Raw genomic sequence first — 20,277 nt, 5'->3', positions numbered from 1 at the left:
CATCTGGCGCTGTGAACGCAGAGCCAGCAATACATTCTGACTTAATAATCTGGATTTTTCCACAGTAATGCCGAACCTATTTCTGTATTCATATCTGTGTTCAAGATGGCTAGACTTTTTCAAAAGTCTGACTTTCAGAAGAAGAAAAATGTTACTCAATTATTGCCTCGAGGAATTGTGCCTTGGTCATCATAAGCTATATTCCGTTTTCCCTAGGAAAAAAAAATCATAATTTTAAAACAAAGGGCTATTTTTCATGTTGGAAATGTGGCTGGAGCTCCATGCCCTGTTTGTCTAGGGGATCAAACCTCTAAAAGGGCAACATTCCTCCGGAAGCACTAATGTGCTTTGGGAGGGCCCATTATTTATAGATAATGAGTTCAGATAGGGGCGAGGTTGATATGCCACATTTGTTAGAGATAGAAAAATAAAAGGAGAATTGGACTGAGACATTGCAGATTCAGGCTTGAATTTTAGATAAAGTTCATATGTGGGCCAACAGGTGACAAGGTGGGGCAGCGGGTCTCCACACATGTGTTCGCAGGTGTGTAGGTGCGTGTAAGTAGGTGGAGAAGGAACCCAGGGAAGGAATGGGCCATAATCATGAAGCTTCGGTGATGACACGAAAGGGTTGATAGACAACAGCGCAGTAGAGGACGAGTGACGCTGTTACCATCACTCTCTGCCCTCCTGCCATCAGAGAGTGTAAGGATTATGGCTACGTTGATGGTAATTTCTGGAAGAACCAGTTCACGCTTTTTTCCATAAAGGCAGAGTAGAGCTAATAACGGAAATGAGATGGGTCCTTCTGAAGTTGTTTTTATTAGAAGTTTTCTAGCTATTGAGAAAAATATATTTATCTTGGGTCCCTCATAAACTGGGGCAAGCATCCTTTATAAGTACGTATCTGGAGCCAAAATCATAAACGGTTAAGGACTGAGGCACTTTGGTGGCCACACTTATGCACATCTCCAGCAGTAAAAAGTCACTTTTTTGTTTTAAAGAAATACATTTTTTCCTATTTTAAAAATGAAAACCCACTTTATTATTTTTTAAGATTTTATTTTATTTTAGAGAGAGAGAGAGAGAGAGAGAACAGAAGCAGGGGGAGCAGAAGAGGGAGAAACAGGTTCCACGCTGAGCGGAAAGCCCGACGTTGGGCTCGATCCCGGACCCTGGGAGCATGACCCGAGCCCAAGGCAGATGCTCAACCGACTGAGCCCCCCAGGTGCCCCCATTCTTTTCTTTTAACCAACAAAATATTGTAAGTATGTTTTGTGAAAACCAAACAGTGCATTAGCACTACAATGTCCCTGTCCTCCGGGACGGGGGTGGGGTCAGGCTTGAGGAAACTCATGAAACTTGAACCCAGAAAGAAGCCAAAGAAACCATGAACAGAAATCAAGGAAAATTCATGCTATGAAGCCCACGAGGCACTGCTCTCCAGAAGTTCTTAGTGTCAGACAAGAACTAAGGGAGTGGGTGAGAAAGAGGGTGAACGGATTATCAGCAGTGGTTGTGTGTAGAGGGAGGAGACCGAAAAGCCATGAAAGTAGACGAAGTATCATGGCCTGAGTCCATCGAACATGCGGCAAGCGCACCTTTTCTTTCCCTGTTTAAAGGATAAGTTTAGTTACCATCACAAGAAAAAACAAAGTGCAACTATGGTGAGAGATGTTCGCTGGACTTATGGCGGCGATCAACTCACAGTCTCTTCCAGTCCTCAGTCCTTACGTGGTACGCCGGGAGCCAACGTGATGCCGCATGTCAATTTTACCCCCATAAAAAATAAATAATAAAAGAATACACTGAAGTGATAAAGGCGGAAGAATGAAAGTGAAGCTAAGGAATCTCAGCCAACATTTTCCAAGAATGCTTGAAAGTGAAGCACCTGCACCACAGTGCACAGTAAAATATCTGGGGCGCTTAAAGACAACCAAATTACAAAGAAAAGCTTAAATTATGCTCAATGCCATCCATGGGTTGGTTTCTTTTCATTTCATCCCCCAGACACTAGCGGTCCCCTTGGTTACGCTGTGATGAGGAGTGCCTACCTCTCCTCTTTGGTTTCTTCTTCCTGCCTACAGATGCCAGGGAGGCTCTAACCAGTCTTTGGTATTAAGCAGTGACATTCTGGTGTCATATTAAGTTGTAAAATTGTGAGCTTGCACGATGTGTGTGTGTGGTATACGGAACCGTTGACTCTCACCCTCACCCCCTCCCATCACAGCTGCTGTCTGCCCCTCACCTTTCCTTGCTCCCTAACACTGCCTTGTCCTCTAGCTCAGAGATTGCAAACTCAGGAGTGGGGAACCCAGAGATTGCAAACTCAGGGGGCTCTGGAACCATGTGGGGCCCACTGGGGACTGCGGCAAATTGTTCTCCGAGGTTGGTTGGCTGCCCCTCAGCTTCTCTGGATGGTTGCTATAAGTGAATGCGGGCTCAGAGTTGCCAGAATTTTTTCTCAAAAGAAGCCCTCATTTTGGATTTTTTTTGTGGGAGATTAATGAATTTATATGACAGTTAATGCAATATCTAAAAATACTTTTGTTTTATTTATTTGTTTATTTATTTATTTAAAAGATTGTATTTATTTATTCATGAGAGACACAGAGAGAGGCAGAGACACAGGCCGAGGGAGAAGCAGGCTCCCTGCAGGGAGCCCGACGTGGGACTCGATCCCGGGACCCCGGGGTCATGCTCTGGGCCCAAGGCAGACACTCAACTGCTGAGCCACTCAGGGTGTCCCTAAAAATATTTTAAAATGTGTAGTATTTAAATCTGAATTTTTATATCAGTCAGTGTTGTATACCTGGAGCTAATGTTAATGTGATTTTTAAAAATATTTTTAAATGTGTAAAAAATATTTAATTTAGCCATTTATGGAACACATCTTGCCCATAGATTTGAGTCTATCATGTCAGCCTTATCTATTTTTGAAATTCACTCCATCTCCGAGTTCCCCCATGCTCTCCTCGCATCTAATAAGATACGCGTTAAGGACAAGGATGTGTATTAAGACACCACTTCAAGCTACAGTACATAGTAATGTTGCATAATAATATAATATATAGTATAATAACAATAGTGTATTCGAAGAATATAAACCTAGACAGCAATGTATTTCCCAAAAGGATTATATATACTCTTTAGTTATAAATGCTGTACTAAGGGGAAAAAAAAGCTTATATATAATTTATTCTTAAAACCTCGAATTCATAACAGAACAAAAGAAAGCTCTAGTTACTATTCTTCGATGGTCATAGGCCTCTCTAAACTATTAAGATGCAGCCTGGGGCAAATTTAGGATGCTGGGAATAGAATTCAGATTAAATAAATTGTAATCACGATCCTGTCTCTAGCACAATAAACACACTTGCATCAAATCATGGAAATAGGAAAGTCAGAGTGGATTATATCTGTCATGAGAAACTTATTGATATTTTTACTTGTTTATCAAGTTTCTTTTTAAAAAATATTTTATTTATTTATTTGAGAGAGAGAGAGAGCACACAAGTTGGGGGAGGGGCTGAGGCAGAGGGAGAAGCAGGCTCCCTCAGGGGAGCCCGAGCTGGGACTCGATCCCAGGACCCCCGGGGTCACGCCCTGAGCCGAAGGCAGACGCCCAACCACTGAGCCACTCAGGCGTCCCCTGTGTCATGCTTTTAGAGAATTCCTGGTATAATTTATTTAATTATTCCCCTCTTGATGAACTTCCAAACTTTTCGATCACAAACACGGCTACAGCAGCATAAATTAAAATGACTCTTTCTTACAGAATTATTGGTCTTCCCCCCACCGCCCCCCAAGAACAACCTTCTCAATACTTGCACATACAGGATTAAAATGCTTCTGATAGTTTTGGCAATATTGATAGCCACTTGCTCCTTGAGTTTTCAAGGTCTAGGAAGGGACATTTATTGAACCTCTTTGCTCAGCAACTAGCAGGAATCGAGCCCCTACTCATTTTCGTAGTCCTTCAACATCACAACCCCGATTGCCAGGCACCAGGGACACAGAACCTTGCTCTTGAAGACCTTCTGGTTGGAAGTGGGAATTGCAGCCTCACCGATGCCACGTATCAGAGACCTTGTGTTCGTCTGCACGGTGTAGTTTACTGGGTCAACGGCAACAAATGTTCAAGGTTAGGAAATATTTCTCCTGCAGAAAAATGTCGCCTGTAATGGTGTTTATTTTGTTTGGAGTTTGGCCTAAGCTGTGCCGATAACTCAGTGGAGTCACTGAGCTCTGAGAGACTGAAGGCCTCACGTTGTGTATCTTTTTCGACACTTGCGGAGAATTTTCCGGAAGCTGGCCTGTAATCTGATTCTTTGAGAAGACGGACACCTCTGCTGGGGACTAAAGACAGAATTTGATTCTGCAAGTGAAGGAGCCTTAGTGCACATATGTGAACAGGATCTTGTTTCTTGTGAAGAAAACTTTTATTTGCTTAAGGGAGACACGTCTTTCTCAAGACTGTCACTTCACAGGGACATTAAATTAGCATTGGCTAGGAGCTGCCAACGACAATTCATCTAGGTGTTACAAGTCTTCCACCAACAGGATTACTATTGTAACGTGTGAAGGAACCTTTAGTTGAAATTAAAAAAAAAAAAAAGAAAAGAAAAAAGAAGGCATAATTGTTAGAAATCGAAACACAGTCTAACTAAGCAGAGACTCGTATGGCTCCCAGGCAGGGTGACGGTCTTGCGTGGATTCAGTGAGCACGAGCGCAGGGTCGGTGTTGCAACCTTCGGTGAGGCTCATCGGGGCAGATAAAATAACCGTAATGTAATGGGGAAGTAGAGCGATGCCAGTGATACGCCCTTTGAAGTCACAGAACAAGTCCCAGAAAGATTTCTCCAAAATTCTAATACTTTGAAAGGATCATCAGGCGATTATTTGAGCAGATATTTGGCTCTAGATTAAAAATGAAATTTTATGGTCACAATTTTTGTCAACGGTGTTGACTTTGGGTGGCTAACAAGCCGGGATCAGGCCTGCTGGATATTGCTTCAGGCGGTGATGTCAGCAGCTGCGTGTAAAATAAATAAACGAGAGATTTGGCCAATGCCAAGTTACACAGGCAGGAACACAACCACCTCTTTCCACTTGCTTTTCACCATGAGTTTTGTGTGACTTCAAGGAAAACCCAGAGCAAGTTCACCGGCAAACCTGGAGACTAGTGAATATTTTATAGGCTGACGGGTAAACTGCATGCACTGGCTGAGAAAAATCCCAGCCAGTTTCTCAGTCCCTGGGAGGTGTCTGGGGTGGATGAAGCGTCGTAGGAGCAGGTGGGAAGCTGGATCCTCCGCAGGAGTCTCCTCCCCTCCTCCCCCCTGCCTGGACTGGACCAATTCTCTGTGACGTCTGCCTTCTGCCGTGTGCTGTTTAGCACCGTGTTCTTTTAATTATTATTACTGATAATAACAACTGCTATTTATTGAGGGCTTCCTACGTGCCCGGCACTCCTTTAGGAGGTTAAAATACATTCGGCCTTTCATCACTGTGGAGTCATTTTAAATATTTTTCAAAGTTTTGAACAGCATCTTTTAAAAAAAAGATTTTATTTATTTGAGAGACAGAGATTGTGTGGGTAAGAGAGAGAGAGAGAGAGAGAGAGGGAGGGAGGGAGCAGGGGGGAGGGCAGAGGGAGAAGCAGACGCCCCGCTGAGCAGGGAGCCGGATGTGGGGCTCCATCCCTGGCCCCTGAGATCATGACCTGAGCAGAAGGCAGACGTTGAACCGACTGAGCCAGCCAGGCGCCCAAACATGACTTTTCAACAGATTCAGGAATGGATGAAGAAGGGAATTTTAAAAAAAAAATACACTTGAAAGCAGGTCCTCAAACACGTGTACACAATTTTTCTTAGAAGCTTTAGTCACGATATTCAAAGGTGAGACCAGCCCAGTGGGTTCGATCTGCGCCGAACCCCTCAACGTGGCCTCCACAGGAACAGGCTGGCCTTCAGGCACAGAAGGAAGAAAGTGCTAGGAATGAACACCGCTGCCCGTGGATGAGCCGCGGAAGCCTTATGCCACCTGAGAGAAGCCCCAAGTAGAGGGTGTTGCCTGCCGCAGGATCCCGTTTACATGAAACACCCAGAAGAGTACATTCAGGGAAACAGAGAGCAGATTGGTGGTTACCGGGGGCTGGTGGAGACGGAGAGTGACCGCTTCCAGATACGGGGGCTCCTTTTGGGAAGATGACAACGTTTCAGCCGCAACACCGAGAAGGCGCTAAACACCGCTCCCGTGCCCAGGTGCAACAGCTCATCTGTGTTAGGTCAGGCTCGTCTCAGTAATACGAATTTTAAGAGACTAGTCCTAGGACTGAACCAAAGGGATCTAATTTCCGATAACCCTATATTCACCCTGTTTCATCCCAACTTGAAGCACTTGTGACAGTCCCAGTGGGAAAGAGCAAGCAGCTGGGTTGGTCTCACTCACTTGATGTCTTGGTTCAAAAGACACCCTTTATTAGAAAGTTCCCTCCAGGGACGACTGGGTGGTTCGGTGGCAGAGCATCTGCCTTTGGCTCATGGGATCCAGGATCGAGTCCCGCATCGGGCTCCCCGCATGGAGCCTGCTTCTCCCTCTGCCTGTGTCTCTGCCTCTTTCTCTGCATCTCTCATGAATAAATAAATAAATATTTTTTAAAAAACATTTTTAAACTTTTAAACAATGTTCAAATGTTTAAACATTTTAAACATTTTAAACAGGGCCCAGACTCACCTCTTTGTTTTTACAGCACTTTAAAGCAGCTGACATATTTATTTGTTAATTTTTCTTGCCTCTCCTCCCAATTAAATATAATCTCTACAAAAGCAGAATTTTTACTATTTTTATTCACCCTTGTACATAAAACAGTGCCTGGTTAGGAGAAGGAGCCCAATACCTATTTGGCGAATGAACCAAGTCCTGATTTTCTTCACCGCTAATGATCACGGGTCCCCTAAGGGAATAACATTTGTGGCGGGAGGGCAGGTGTCATTTACCTTTTACTTCCACGTCTAGGACGATGCCCAGAGCAGAGATGATGCTTACTGAATGGCGTTGGGACCAAACTAAAGACGGTCCAGTTGGCAAGATGAGACATAGGTAAACAAGAACTTAAGTGACAATGCAGAAAGGGCCGATGATGCTATAGGGAAGGCAAGTGTCATCAGGGAGTCATTAGATTTGGTTTCTAATTCTGGCCCTTTTCCTCCTCTCAGGAGGGGATTTCAATCTCTCTAGGCTTTGGTTTTCTCATTACAAAGTTTAGAAGGTGGGACTGGATGGACTTTCTGACCCATCCTAAGCTTTAATCACAACACACATATGTGTAGCAAAGGAAAAGAGTGTATGCATGTAAATAAATGGAAAATCACCCCAGACGGGAAAGGTGTGTGGTTACCTTCCCTCCCTCCCCAGCCTGATCAAGTGACAGGTCTAAAGAGTACGAAGGCTGAAGAAAATCTCTTCCAGACGTGAAATTTTGTTGCTTCGTATAAATTTGTGAACTGTAGGCACGAATGAGCTCTAAAGGACATCCTACGCCTTTTGAGACAACAACGTTTAGTTGGAGAAGCGGTGAGTTTATGCAGTTTGACTTACTGGATGGAAACTCTTCACAGGAACGTTAACTGCATTAAAAAAAATTCTAAAGGTTGATGGGAGCTTAAAGGCATCTCTAAGCCTACGTAGCAGTGAAAGATCTGATTGCGATGATTCCCAACTGGAGTTCTCAAGTGCACCCCCCCCCAACCCCCTGATTTCTCTTGTTTACAGCAATATGGACGGAAGGTGTTTGCAAGCTCTAGATAAATGCAGACACGGAACTGAAGCCCAAGCAAAAGCTCTGTTCTCCCTGCCTGGGGAAGTTGACTTGAACAATGATAGCAATAGCATGTAAACGGAAATCGGGGTTCGGCTGACTCCTTGAAGAAACTGGTTGGCTTCAAGGCCCTTAACATGTTTGCTGAATTCTTTGTGATTTGACAGTAGGGACTCTCTCTCTCTCTCTCTCTCTCTCTCTTTAAGGGGAAAGGGGCAGAGGGAGAGGGAGAATGTCAGGCAGGCTCCCCACTGGGCAGAGCCCGATGCGGGGCTCCATCTCATGACCCTGAGATCATGACCTGAGCCGAAATCAAGAGCAGACACTTAACCAACCGAGCCACCCAGGGGCCCTTTGGCAGGTCTCTCCTCCTCGGAACTGTAGCGCAAGAGCAGAGACGGGAGCCGCCCCGGACAATCAGACACAAACCCTCGGCTGGGCCAGCGCCGCAGAGACGTTTGTGAAAGGCCGGCTAAAAATCCATTTAAAGATTTTTCCTTCAGAGCGCTATGAAAAAGAAATAATCTTGGCAAACCGAAGTCATTTGAATTCAATGCAACATTTATCGAGTACATACTCTGAGACACATACTGTGCTGCAGTGAAAACAAAAACGGGGTTGAATTTTTAAAAATCTAAAGGTCGTTGTGTAAATGTGACCAGTACGTGGCTGAGTTCTTCCTCTTAGTCCTTTCCCCGCTTAGAGGACATTTCTGCCTCATTTTCACATAGAATGTAATTTTCTTTCCTTCTCTAGTATTCCTTGAAATATGCATGATTATTTTTTACCATACTTTGATTTTTCTTATACTTTATTTTGTACTATTTACAATGATACACATATATATAAAATATACTACACTACATATTGTATTATACGTAAGTATATTTGTGTGTGTGTGTGTGTGTGTGTGTGTATGTCTTTAAATATGTATATACATTTTCCCCTCCTTTCCCAGGACTAGAATTTCCTCCCACCCTCCCATCCCCCAGCTACATGGTCCCTGTCTGAATATTCGATGTAGTTCTTTGCTTTGACCAAGTGAGCCGAACTGGGTTATAATTCTTACAACTATTGTTCCGTTGTGCAAATTGGTTAAATTCTCTAGGCCTCACTCTTCTTTTTCATAAAATTTATAGGCAGTAAAATAAGGAAAAATAACCTCTGGATTTTTGTTGGAAGCCTGGGTGGAGCTGTAACTCATGGACGTCAGGAAGAGCGATGGCAGGATGGCACAGACGGCTGATAGGTGGCTACCTACTAAGCTGACCCTGTATTAGCACAAAGTAAATGTTTGTTTAGTTGCACAGACGTGCAAGATATCACTGAGAGATTGTAATAAAGGTCTTAGATTAATGATAAAATCTGAGACAGGCTAAAATAAAATATTTAACTAAGAAGTACTTTGCATGCTACCAAGTGGTAAAGACGATAAGGACACGGGCCTGCCGGGCTGAACGTACCCTAACACTAAGGCGACGGATCGGGCTAATCCGGAAGACTGCACCGCATCTGCTGAGAAGGCGACAGAGACGACGCCCGCTGCTAGAAATTGAATTAGGGACCAAATTGCACAAGTAAGAATGAGGCTGGCATCTAGTGTTCCGTCATCTACGTGACTTCTGAAAGGCAACTGCCCGAAGCATCATGGAAAGAGCCTAGAGTGGTAAATAGTGTCACCCGGGTGGCCCCTAGCAGAAATCGGGATGGCTTCAAAAATGGGAGATTGCAAGACACCCCCCGACAAACGTCCCCAGAGTGAAAGAGAACCACCTTCCTCGAGCTATGTTTGTTCCAACCATGTTCTTCGGGGAGCTTGTAGGTGGAAAAGCAAGAGATTTCCTACCAAACAGCTGTTGGTGAAGGATCAGAAACGGAGCAGTGACAAGCCCCCCGGAGGCTGACCCTGGCTTGGAAGGCGGTGCACACACCGGTGTGAAATAGTCAGAACCAGGGGAGGTCCTCAGGGAAGGTGTCAGGTGACCTCTGAGCGAAACCGGGTCCCAGGAGAACTTTAAATCGGTTCCCCCGGGAGATTCGGTTGCTGGTGTAGTTTATACCTACAGAGTTTGTGCCAACTCTACTGTTCCATGAAGCATTTGCAACTCCTCCAGGGGATTTGTTGTTTTTTAAAGATTTTATTTATTTATTCATGAGGGACACAGATTGAGAGGCAGAGACCCAGGCAGAGGGAGAAGCAGGCTCCAGGCAGGGAGCCCGAAGTGGGACTCGATCCTGGGATCGAGCCCTGAGCTGAAGGTAGACACTCAACCCCTGAGCCACCCAGGCGTCCACCTTCAAGGGATTTTTGATGATATTCAAGTTTGGAAATCAATACTCTTAAGTCAAAAGTCTGCAAACCGTGGTCCACCCACAGGCCAGGTTCGATCAGTTGCCTAATACTGTATGAACAAAGAATGGCTTTCGTATTTTTAAGCAGTTAGAAAACGTGAGTACTCTTTTGTGACGTGTAAAAATCATCTAAAATTCAAATTCTCCAAGTGAGAATAGCACAGTCAGGCTCAGACCAGTCCTTTGGGATCGGAAACAGCAGAGTGGGGCCCAAGGATCTGTGTTTGAACTCCTGGGTGCCCTGTCCTACGGTGTATTTGATTAAAACTCATGCGTGTCCTCTGTGCAAAAGGCACCATGCATATGCTATTTCATGCTTCTGGGCTAATGCAAATCAACTCTGAGGGAAGTGCTATTCATTTATGTGTATACAATGCAAGCTGTTCTTCTTCTTCTTTTTTTTTTAGAAGCGGGAGAGAGATAAGGGGAGGAGGGGCAGAGGGAGGGAGAGTCTCCAGCCCGCTCTGTCCCATGCTTAGCACGGAGCCCGACACAGGGCTGAGTCTCACAGCCCCGAGATCCCAAACTGAGCCAAAATCAAGAGTCAGACACTTAACCGACTGAGCCCCCCGGGTGCCCCGGTGCAGGCTGCTTTTAATGAAACCCTTCCTTGCACTAAGGAAACAGATCTGGTCCAACAATATGAGATCCTGGAAGGTGCAATTACTTTTTCCCCAATATTCCAGGCATTCCAAGCCAGGGCCACCCCCATATATAAGGGAACCAGCAGCCAAAAGTCCCTTTAAAATAAGTTGGCATTTTGAATTCAATTGTACATTAGAACTTTGAGCTGTTTTTGTCTTTTTAAGGGTTTCCACTGGGACGCCCGGGTGGGTCAGAGATTGAGCGTCTGCCTTTGGCTCAGGGCGTGACCCCGGGGTCCCCAGGATCGCATCCCACGTCGGGCTCCCTGCATGGGGAGGGAGTACTCTCTCACGAGTAAATACATAAAATATTAAAAAGACTTTCCCCTAGTTTTTATGGAAGGTGATAGACAAAAGGCTGAGTGACACTCTGTATTAGTTTATAAAACCCATCCACTGCCGACCAGAATGAACCGGAAAGCAAGAATGCAACGACCGAGGAACAGCAGTTTGCTATGACATTTTTTAGCTGATTGTTCCTTGCAGGTGACTTGGAACCTCATTGTCATCAGGGGCATTTGTAGAATTAAACGTGTTTGTGTAAGTTACTTGTCAGTCAGAGATAAAGGAGGGTGACTTTGGGGACCGCTAATGTCCCCGGCACTAGTTCAGTGTTGCTTGAAATGCAACAGTGAGACCTGAAGGCATCGGGCAGTGCACGCAGGGCTGGCAGGTGTGCAGGTGGCTGCTGCGGGCGGGTCCCGGGGGAGGAGGGCGGAGAGCGAGAACACTCTGAATGGTTTCCCGGAGAGTTCGGGGATATTCTAAAGGACTGAGCAGGTTCCCTGGCAATATATTTGGAGGGAGGGGCCAAATGAAGGGAATATAGTCTGTGGCCAAGTGCAGAAGAGATTAAGGGACGCCTGCCCGCCAGGTACGGTGCCTCCATTCACAACTGTTTTGTCGGACTGGGTGAGGCCCTGAGTTTCTGTCCTTCCCGATTTCCTTTCTCTCCCGCAAACATTTTTGAAACTCCTACGACGTGTAAAACGCTACACGCTGGGAAGTCTGTCGAGTTTATCATTTGCGTTAAGTCACCTGTAAGAGCTGACATTTCTCAAAGGTCTTGGATTTTAGTCTGAATCTGTTTGAAAACATTTTTAAGTTGTTAGAGTTGAAAATATTTGTCATACAAAAATAATTGAACGAATCACATTTTGGCCAAATCCACAAGGTGATCTGGTGTTTCTGATGCTTCCTCAAAAAATATGCTCAGCACATGCACAGCCTCAGCACGTCCTGGGAGCTCGTTGGACGTGCAAATTCACGGGCCCATCCCGGACCTACGAGCCAGACCCTCTAGGTGGGGGTGGCGCGAGCAATCTGGGTCTCAATAAGCCTTCTAGGTAATTCTGAGAAGCCCTGAGCTAAGCGAAATTATGAGACCATGATTGTTCTATTGATTGTTCTAATTAGTAGTTTGGAGTTTCAGTGATGAGGAAAACAGTATGGTGCATTCAGCAGAATGGGCAAAAAAGGTCAACATCTTATTTTTCATGAAATTGAAAATATTGCCATATGATAATCATTTACACATTCCCGTGGTAGGAAGACGGATGTGAAGAGTTGGGGGGAAAATGTTGGGAAAGACATTTAATACTTTTTTTTACGTAAGAAGGCTTTGGATGGAGTTTCTATGTTAATTAAAGTTATCTGAGCCATTTAATTTGAGGAGCTGGCTCATAACCAATAATTGCATAGGAGAGATTTTTCTCTTTTAATAAAATTGGAATCTAGAACATAGTGGGATAAATCAACTTGCACGTTTAGTTGTTCAAACTGGCACTTCAAAATGATCCATGAAAGGAAGAATATTTTGTTTTTGTTTGTTGGTTTTTAATTTCCAAATGCATTCTGGAGTGTTACTTGTGTCATATAAAATGAAACCACTAGAAAAATGAGATTAGAAAGATGCACGAAATGCAAGCACTGGGTTTTATTGCTACAGTCGGCAGACACTGAATGACTCTAACAACTGGTATCTCCAAACGCCGACTCTCCCTCTCGGAACCAGCGTCACTGCGGACTGGCAACGAGGTTCACAGAGGGACACGCATCTGCAGGCCACACTTGGCGTAGCCCCAGTTAAACCACCTCTAGTGCAAGCACCGGTAAACCAGCTGCAGTAAGAGACCAGGTGAGTAAGCTCCAGGAAACCAAGCAGCGGTGGAGGTTGCAGGGTCTTGGCTAGAATCTCAGTTGGACCTTTAACCTTGTGCCTCAATGTTCCGACCTATAAAATGGGGACCATTATACCACAGACCGCCCAGGATGCTGGAGGCAGATGTTAGTGGCTGAGCCTGCTCTCAGTGAAAGAGTATGGGATTTAAGTTCTGTAGGGAGGGAAATGAGGACAAGAGAGAGGAGAAGGACTTCGAGAAGTGGTAGGATCAACGGATTATAAATCCCACTAGGGTTAACCGAGTTAGTAGGATAAGGGGAAGGACGCACACACACAAATGGTTGTCAGGGACTGCGTGTTTGCGACCCCCCTCCACTCACATGTGAAAGTCCTGAACGCAGTGTGACTGTATTTGGAGATGGGGCCTGCGGGAGCCGATCAGGGTTAGGGGAGTTCGTGGGAGTGGGGGCCTAACGACGGCACGTGTGCCTTTGTAAGAGAGACACCTGCGAGCACACAGGAGAAGACGAGGGTCTGCAGCCAGGAGCGTGCTCTGGCCATTAGTGGGCCTGGCCGAGCGGGGCCGGGCTGCCGAGTCCGCACCTGGGGGAGGCTCACCTCTGCAGGGGGAGCTGCTGGCCCGCGGCATTGGTCCCCGTGGCGCTGGCGGCCTCGACGGCGGGGCTCGCCAGTGAGATGCTTGGAATTAGGGTTCCTGGGTGAAGTCCAGAACAAGGACAAGATCCTTTAACTTCTGTACCGGGAATGCTTGGACTGGCGCGGGGAGGAGGCCCTCTTTAATCCTACAGTGTAATGCCTGAGACGAAGCCCGTGGCGCTGGATCGTGTCCAGGGTGGTGCACGTGGGTTCATCGCCCCGATGGTGGCCCGCGGGCCAGGTGCGGGTCTGTATCTGTGTCCTTCAAGGTGTCCGACTGTCTGCCCCTACTTGCTTTAGGCCCAAAGAGATTTGCACCACTAGTACCTCCATTCATTCAGGGATACTTCAGTGCCACTGAAGGTGCGGGGGGGGGGGGGGTCCTTGAACCTGGGGACCCCGGTGGGCCATCCCGGTGGGCCATCCCGGTCGGTCTGCGCAGCTCAGCGGGTGCGCCCTGCACTGGGGGCTTGCAAACAACCAACAATTCTTTTCCACAGTTCTGGGGGCTGGAAGGAAGGCTGGGATCAGGGTGCCGGCCTCCCCCCGCTCGCAGGCTGCTTTCTGCTTAGGGACAGGGGGACTGACTTCTCCTTGTGTCCTCAGAGGGTCGAAGGGGCTGGGCAGCCCTTCGGGGTCCCTCTTATAAGGGTACTAAGCCCCCTCGAGAGGGCTCTACCTCAGGGCCCCATCCCCTCCCAGCGGCCTCCCCTCCCGCTACATCACACCGGGGATGAGGTTTCAATGTATGAATTTTGGGGAGACGGACCTGGAGCCCGTGACACATACTCATCTGCTGTCCTTGCCCCACAGCGGCCTGTGTTCTAGGCATATAGGAGGGGGGCGCTGAGGGGGACAGATCAGAAGCAGTGCGCTGTCACCTGCGGGCGGGGCGGGGCTGGCCCTGGGGCTCACCCTGCGGGTCGGAGCGGACTGCGGCCTCCACGGCAGCGGCAGCGGGGCGGCTGGCCGGGGCCTGGGGCCGGAGCTTGCACACGAGGCGCCGCAGCACACCGGAGGGGACTGAGGGGACTGAGGGGACAGCGCTCAGCGGCCCGGACACTGAATCATGGTCGTTTCCTGCCTCCAGGTTCATATACAGCATTTGCGTGTGCGCATCCTCATCCTCACGCCCCTCGGTGACCCCCCAGCGGCCCAGCTGGCCGGGCTGACCCGTGGGGCCCGCGGGCACCTCCCCTCCCTCCCCTCCCCTCTCCTCCCCTCCCTCCCCTCTCCTCCCCTCCCCTCCCCCCCACCTGCGGGTCTGGACGCCGGCGCCCCGCGGCCCACGGATGCGCACGAGCCCCTGGGGGGCCCCGACCAGGCCCACGCTGCCCGCCGCACCCCGGGGACCTGCCGGATCCAGGAGCAGCGGGGCCTGCGGAGGACACGAGGCCCCGACACCGCCGCTGCCGCCCGCGCTCGCCGTCCCGCGGCCACACCCCTGCGGCGGCCGCGACCTGGACCCACGGGCCTCGGCGCGCTCGACCCTTCGCTCCTCAGCCCCCGCCCTCCGACCCCCACACCGTCCCCCCAGGTCCCTCCGTCCCCCACACCTCTGCCCCCCAGGTCCCCCCGCCCTCCACTTCTGCCCCCCGGGTCCCTCCGTCCCCCCCACCTCTGCCCCCCAGGTCCCTTCTCCCCCCCACCTCTGCACCCAGCAGGTCCCTCTGTCCCGCCCCACCCTCCCCCGTCCCTCCGCCCTGCCCCCCTGCCCCCCCAGGTCCCTCCGTCCCCCCACCCCTCTCTCTGTGTCCCCCTGCCCCCCAGGTCCCTCTGTCCCCTCCACCTCTGCCCCCCCAGGTCCCTCCTCCCCCCTGCCCTCTGCCCCCCCCAGGTCCCTCCTACCCCTGCCCTCTGCCCCCCTAGGTCCCTTCTCCCCCCCACCTCTGCACCCAGCAGGTCCCTCTGTCCCGCCCCACCCTCCCCGGGTCCCTCCGCCCTCCCCCTCTGACCCCTCAGGTCTCTCTGCCTCCCCCTGACCTCCCCTCCCCCCGCCCCCCCCACCTCTGCCCCCCGCGGGTCCCTCCTACCCTCCCACCCCTGCCCCCAGCGGGTGCGTCCCTCTGTCCCCCCCCCAGCAGGTCCCTCCTCCCCCCACCCTGCCCTCCGCCCCCTCACGGGCCCTCCCCTCGCGGCTCTCCGACCAGAGGAGGGGACCAGCCCGGGCAGGCGGGCTGCGGGCGGGAAGCGGGGGGGCCCCCATGGGAACCAAGGCGGCGCGGGGTGGGAATGAGCACCTGTGGTGGAGGCACGTGCCCCAGCTCAGACTGTCCCTTCCTAAAGCAGCTGCGCCCTGCGGCGGGCCTGTGCCCGGGGTGCTCCTCTTCCTGCCCGCCCGCCCCTCCTGCCCCCCGCCCCCCTTCATGCTCTCCCTCCTGCCCTCCCCCTCCCCCCCCCAGAGCGGCCTCCCCCAGCGCCCCGGGCAGCGACGAGCCTGCGGTCTGGGAAGAGCCGAGAACAGCGTCAGGGGAGAGGAGGGGAAGCAGACTCCGGACCCAGGAGGAGGTCTTCGTTCTGTGTACACAGATTATCTTTCTTACGACTTCTATTATGACAAATTCCAAGACCGGGAGGAGGGTGACAAACATCTGTCCACCTGCCCAGCTGGATCCACAAGTTGTTAACATCTGCTTGTGTCCCCTTTGGCCGCCCAACCATCGGCGCCCGTGTCCCTCTCTCCATCTCTTTATCCATCCCAGTCCATCCATCCACTGACCCATTTGGCTCTTTTTAAAATATTTTATTTTATTTTATTTTTTTAAATATTGTAGGGCAGCCCCGGGGGGCTCAGCAGGTTAGTACTGCCTCCTGCCCAGGGCTGATCCTGGAGACGTGGGCTCGAATCCCATGTCGGGCTCCCTGCCTGGAGCCTGCTTGTCCCTCTGCCTGGGTGTCTGCCTCTCTCTCTCATGAATCAATAAATAAAATCTTTAAAGATAAATAAATAAATAAAAAATATTGTATTTATGAGAAAGAGAGCCCATGCACATGCACGCACATGCACGGGAGGGCAGGGGAGAGGGAGGGGAAGCAGAGGCCCTGCTGAGCAGGGAGCCCAGCCCAGGGGTCATGACCTGAGCTGAAGGCAGACACTTAACCCGCTGAGCCACCCAGGCCCTGGTCTTTAAAGCCTTTTACAAATAAGTTGCCCACATCATGAGCCTTGATTTACAAGTTAGCTTGCATCTCTTCAGAATAAGGACCTTCCCAGCACATCATCAGTACACTTCAAATCATTAATGATAATTCCTTCGTATGTCAAACATCCAGGGTTATATTGAGCTTTTATTGTTTCCATCATTATGCTTTTCCCTTTGAGAAGTTACAGTCCATTTAAATTTTGCCTCTTTCCGGTTCACTTTTTAGAGCTTCTTTTAAGAAATGTCCTTGAGGCATCTGGGTGGCTCAGTGGGTTAAGCGTGTGACTTCGGTTCGGGACATGGACCTGGGGTCCTGGGATGCAGCCCCTGTGGGGCCCCCTGGTCAGTGGGGAGTCTGCTTCTCTCTGGGCCCCTCCCCCTGTCGGTGCTCTGTCTCTGTCTCTCTCTCAAATAAAAAATAAATAAATAAATAAAATCTTTTCTAGAAAAAGAAGTGTCTCTAGAAACTATCAGCATACTTATTATTTATGTTGTATCTAATAATCCCAATATGTAAAATTTTGTATGTCTGTTTCAGCTGTTTGCTATTTTTGCTGATTCTCTTATGGTTCATGCTCCTTTTGTGTTTCCTGAATTTTGAAGGAGAACTTCCCATTTTCCTTGGAAATTTATTAATGGAAATTCTTTGAGATTTGGTGTGAACTTAAAATCCTGCAGAGAGCATGTGTCTCACTTTTGCTTGCAACAGAACTGAGACGGCTGTATCCCAGGTCTCTGCTGAGATGAGTCTGAGCACACGGGCAGTGCATATTTAGACTGAAAACCCAAGTAAGGGGCCGCACTGTAATTACTAAACCGTAGAGGAGATTTCTGTTTCATTCATTCAGCATGAACTTTGGGATAGGTATGGAGTTTTTGTTTTGTTCCCTTTTGGTTTTGGTTTCCTTTTGTGTGTGATGTATTTCTTGGTTCCCTTTGGGGGTCTAGCTTTGGGTACATGGTCTCCTATTAGATTCCGGATTGGACAACCCTAAACTTTATTGGATCTTCCGATTTCAGCAAAAAAAAAAAAAAAAAAATCACTTTGGGACTGGCTTGCTTTTCAGAGTTTCCAGGTTTCTCCTGGGTTATCATATGTCCAGAAAGAGGAATTCCACAAATCCTTCACTAGGATTAGAGGAGAGAATATTCAAGAAAGAAGATGGCTGTAGGGAAAGACAAGTTTCAAGGTTGGAGTTTAATTTCTCGTCTTCAAATAGTGTAGAATAATGGTGATACACAGAGGTGCATGCCAAGGTTTTCTATTTCATTATAATCAAAACACGAAACAAAGATTAACTTCATCTGACCATAAAGCAAATATTCAATTTTCTTGCAGCAATGGAGGTTATAAATTGTCTAAAAAGGGATACTTTACACTTTCCAAACCAGGGCGACTACATAATGATCTGATTAATAACCAGAAGATGAAGTTCCTGCTTTTGATCTTTAGAGCAGGAAAAGGTTTCTTTAGACGCACAAAAAGATGATCCCATAAGAGAAGTGAAAGATGAAGGTGACTCTTGCGGGTGTAATCTTTAGGATGGGCCCTATAGGAAACCACATGTCTGGCATCTATGATGACTCAGATGAAGGAAGCCAAAGTCTACAATTCGACTGAGTGACCATCACCATTAACCAATCTGAAAAATCCAAAGATGTTAGTAAAAATCTGGTAGATAATGTTATCTTAAAATTTTGAATTTTATTATCAGGTAGTATAGAAAACATTATCTTTTTTTTTTCAGTTTAATTCACTAATAAAATCCAAACCTCTGACTTGTTTATGTATACGAGGAAGAAAATGAAATATTAGGACAGGCCTCCTATTACATTTCCTCCAGAGTAATTCCACAGTGACAGTAGGATACATGGATGAGCAATGAGCTCTCTTCTTTTGAAGATGGAGGGGTTGTTGTGTCTTTTTTGTTCAGTTGGCACATAAAGAATATGTAGATATCAGGCTCCTGAAGGTAACCTTGCCTTGTTCCTCCCAGGGTGGCTGAAGACAATCGAAAACTGTAACACACTCAACTTCAAATCACTGGATAAGGATTTTATGGGTCTTTTAATTCTTACTTGACTCCCCCTTATAAAATTCCTCTAATATGCCTGGAGAGGAAGTTCCCCTTTTTGAAGTAAGATGATTTTTATCTACTATATAAAAAAGAATTGATGATACGTCCTTCCGGACTTTCCTCTGCTTCTTTAAGAGTTCTGTCGAGAAGCAATGAACAGGACGGGAGAGGCACCTACTGTTTGGACTCAAAATGATGGAGTGGCTCCTGGTCTTGGGCCCGTTCCAGTGTCTCAGGCCATACAGCCCGGAGAAGCCCCATGGAGCATTAGCTTGTAGATTATTTTTGTGCACTTTAGTTGAACTTGCCCTCTGGCCTGGTGTTGGAGAGTTTTTGGCACCAAGATTTATAAACTCCTACATCACTGTCAACCATGTAGACATTCTTCACTTTGTACTATTTTCTCTCTTCTCTTCTCGTTGCTACTATCTTGGTCTAGACCCTCAATCCCAGCCTGCACTGGGATTGTTAGAATTTTAACCAGTTAGAACACTGGTTCTGTATTGTTAGAATTTTGACCAGTTAGAATACCGGCTCCCACCTCTCCCCACACCTGTCCACCCTGTGTGTGACAGTCTGTTAATCCTTCCGAAAGCCATGCAGTTTAGATTCCCCTGTGCTCGGAAATACTTAATGGCCTCCGCGGTGGCTCCGTAGAAAAAGCCCAAACGTTGAAATTCTGCTGTAAGGTCCTTTAGGATCGGGCCCTAAGTTCCTTATTCAACTTTATCTGTCTCTTTACAACCACTAGGAACCTTCGATCTTGGTTACATTCGTTGATCGTTTGTAGCTCGCTGCAAGGATCACATTGCAAACCTCCAAGTCGGTGGAAATCATTATTTTTATAATGTGAGACCACAGAGAACGAGGTTAAGGATAAACACCAATGGACGTATGGAAGTAACAAACCTATTTCAAGATTTAATGGCTGTTTCTAACTCCACACATACCAGCACAATCTTCCTGAGTAACTCCTTGGTCGCAAAAGAGGGATGTGACCCAATCCATCTTACCTGGAAGCCAAAGTTCACACCATGTAGGAACTTCTGTTTCAGGTAGATCCGTTCTTCAGCTTTTCTCTTTCTGCCCTCTCCTCTGACATTCATTGTTAACAGTGTCTGCAGGCCTGTGCTCCTGAGTGTTTCCCATCCTCAGAACCGCTGGGTTTATTTTGATGGATGTTCCATTGTTCACCGTGCAAACACAGCATCACTTTGGATTTAATTTTCAAATTGATGAATATTCTGAGGGTTTATTATGCATGGGTGGTCTTGTCCATAACAGAATCCCTAGTCGATTTTGGCAGCTTTCCACATTCACATGTTTGTTGCCCTGGAATTCATTTTGTTCGCTAATTCTAAACCTCAGATCCCTTTATTCTTAAAAACCGTGTGATAAAATCAATAATTTTGTATTGAAATATTACCTATGTATGTATTTTAATCTCCTTTCAGTTTTG

General features: G+C 47.7%; 1 long non-coding RNA gene across 3 annotated transcripts in view; it reads left to right on the top strand.

Moving 5' to 3' along the window:
- The first annotated feature begins 19,354 nt into the window (after positions 1-19,354).
- LOC140632735 (uncharacterized) overlaps positions 19,355-20,277 on the top strand; it is a 33,290-nt gene continuing 32,367 nt past the window's right edge. For all 3 annotated transcript variants that reach the window (XR_012030433.1, XR_012030432.1, XR_012030431.1), the window contains exon 1: positions 19,355-19,873. This is a non-coding gene — a long non-coding RNA (uncharacterized lncRNA). The remainder of the gene's footprint in view (positions 19,874-20,277) is intronic.

Source organism: Canis lupus, chromosome 4 (assembly GCF_048164855.1).
Source record: "Canis lupus baileyi chromosome 4, mCanLup2.hap1, whole genome shotgun sequence".
NCBI classification, from domain to species: Eukaryota; Metazoa; Chordata; class Mammalia; order Carnivora; family Canidae; genus Canis; species Canis lupus.
Note: the sequence above shows the minus strand (reverse complement) of the source record. Positions and strands in the feature narration are given on the sequence as shown.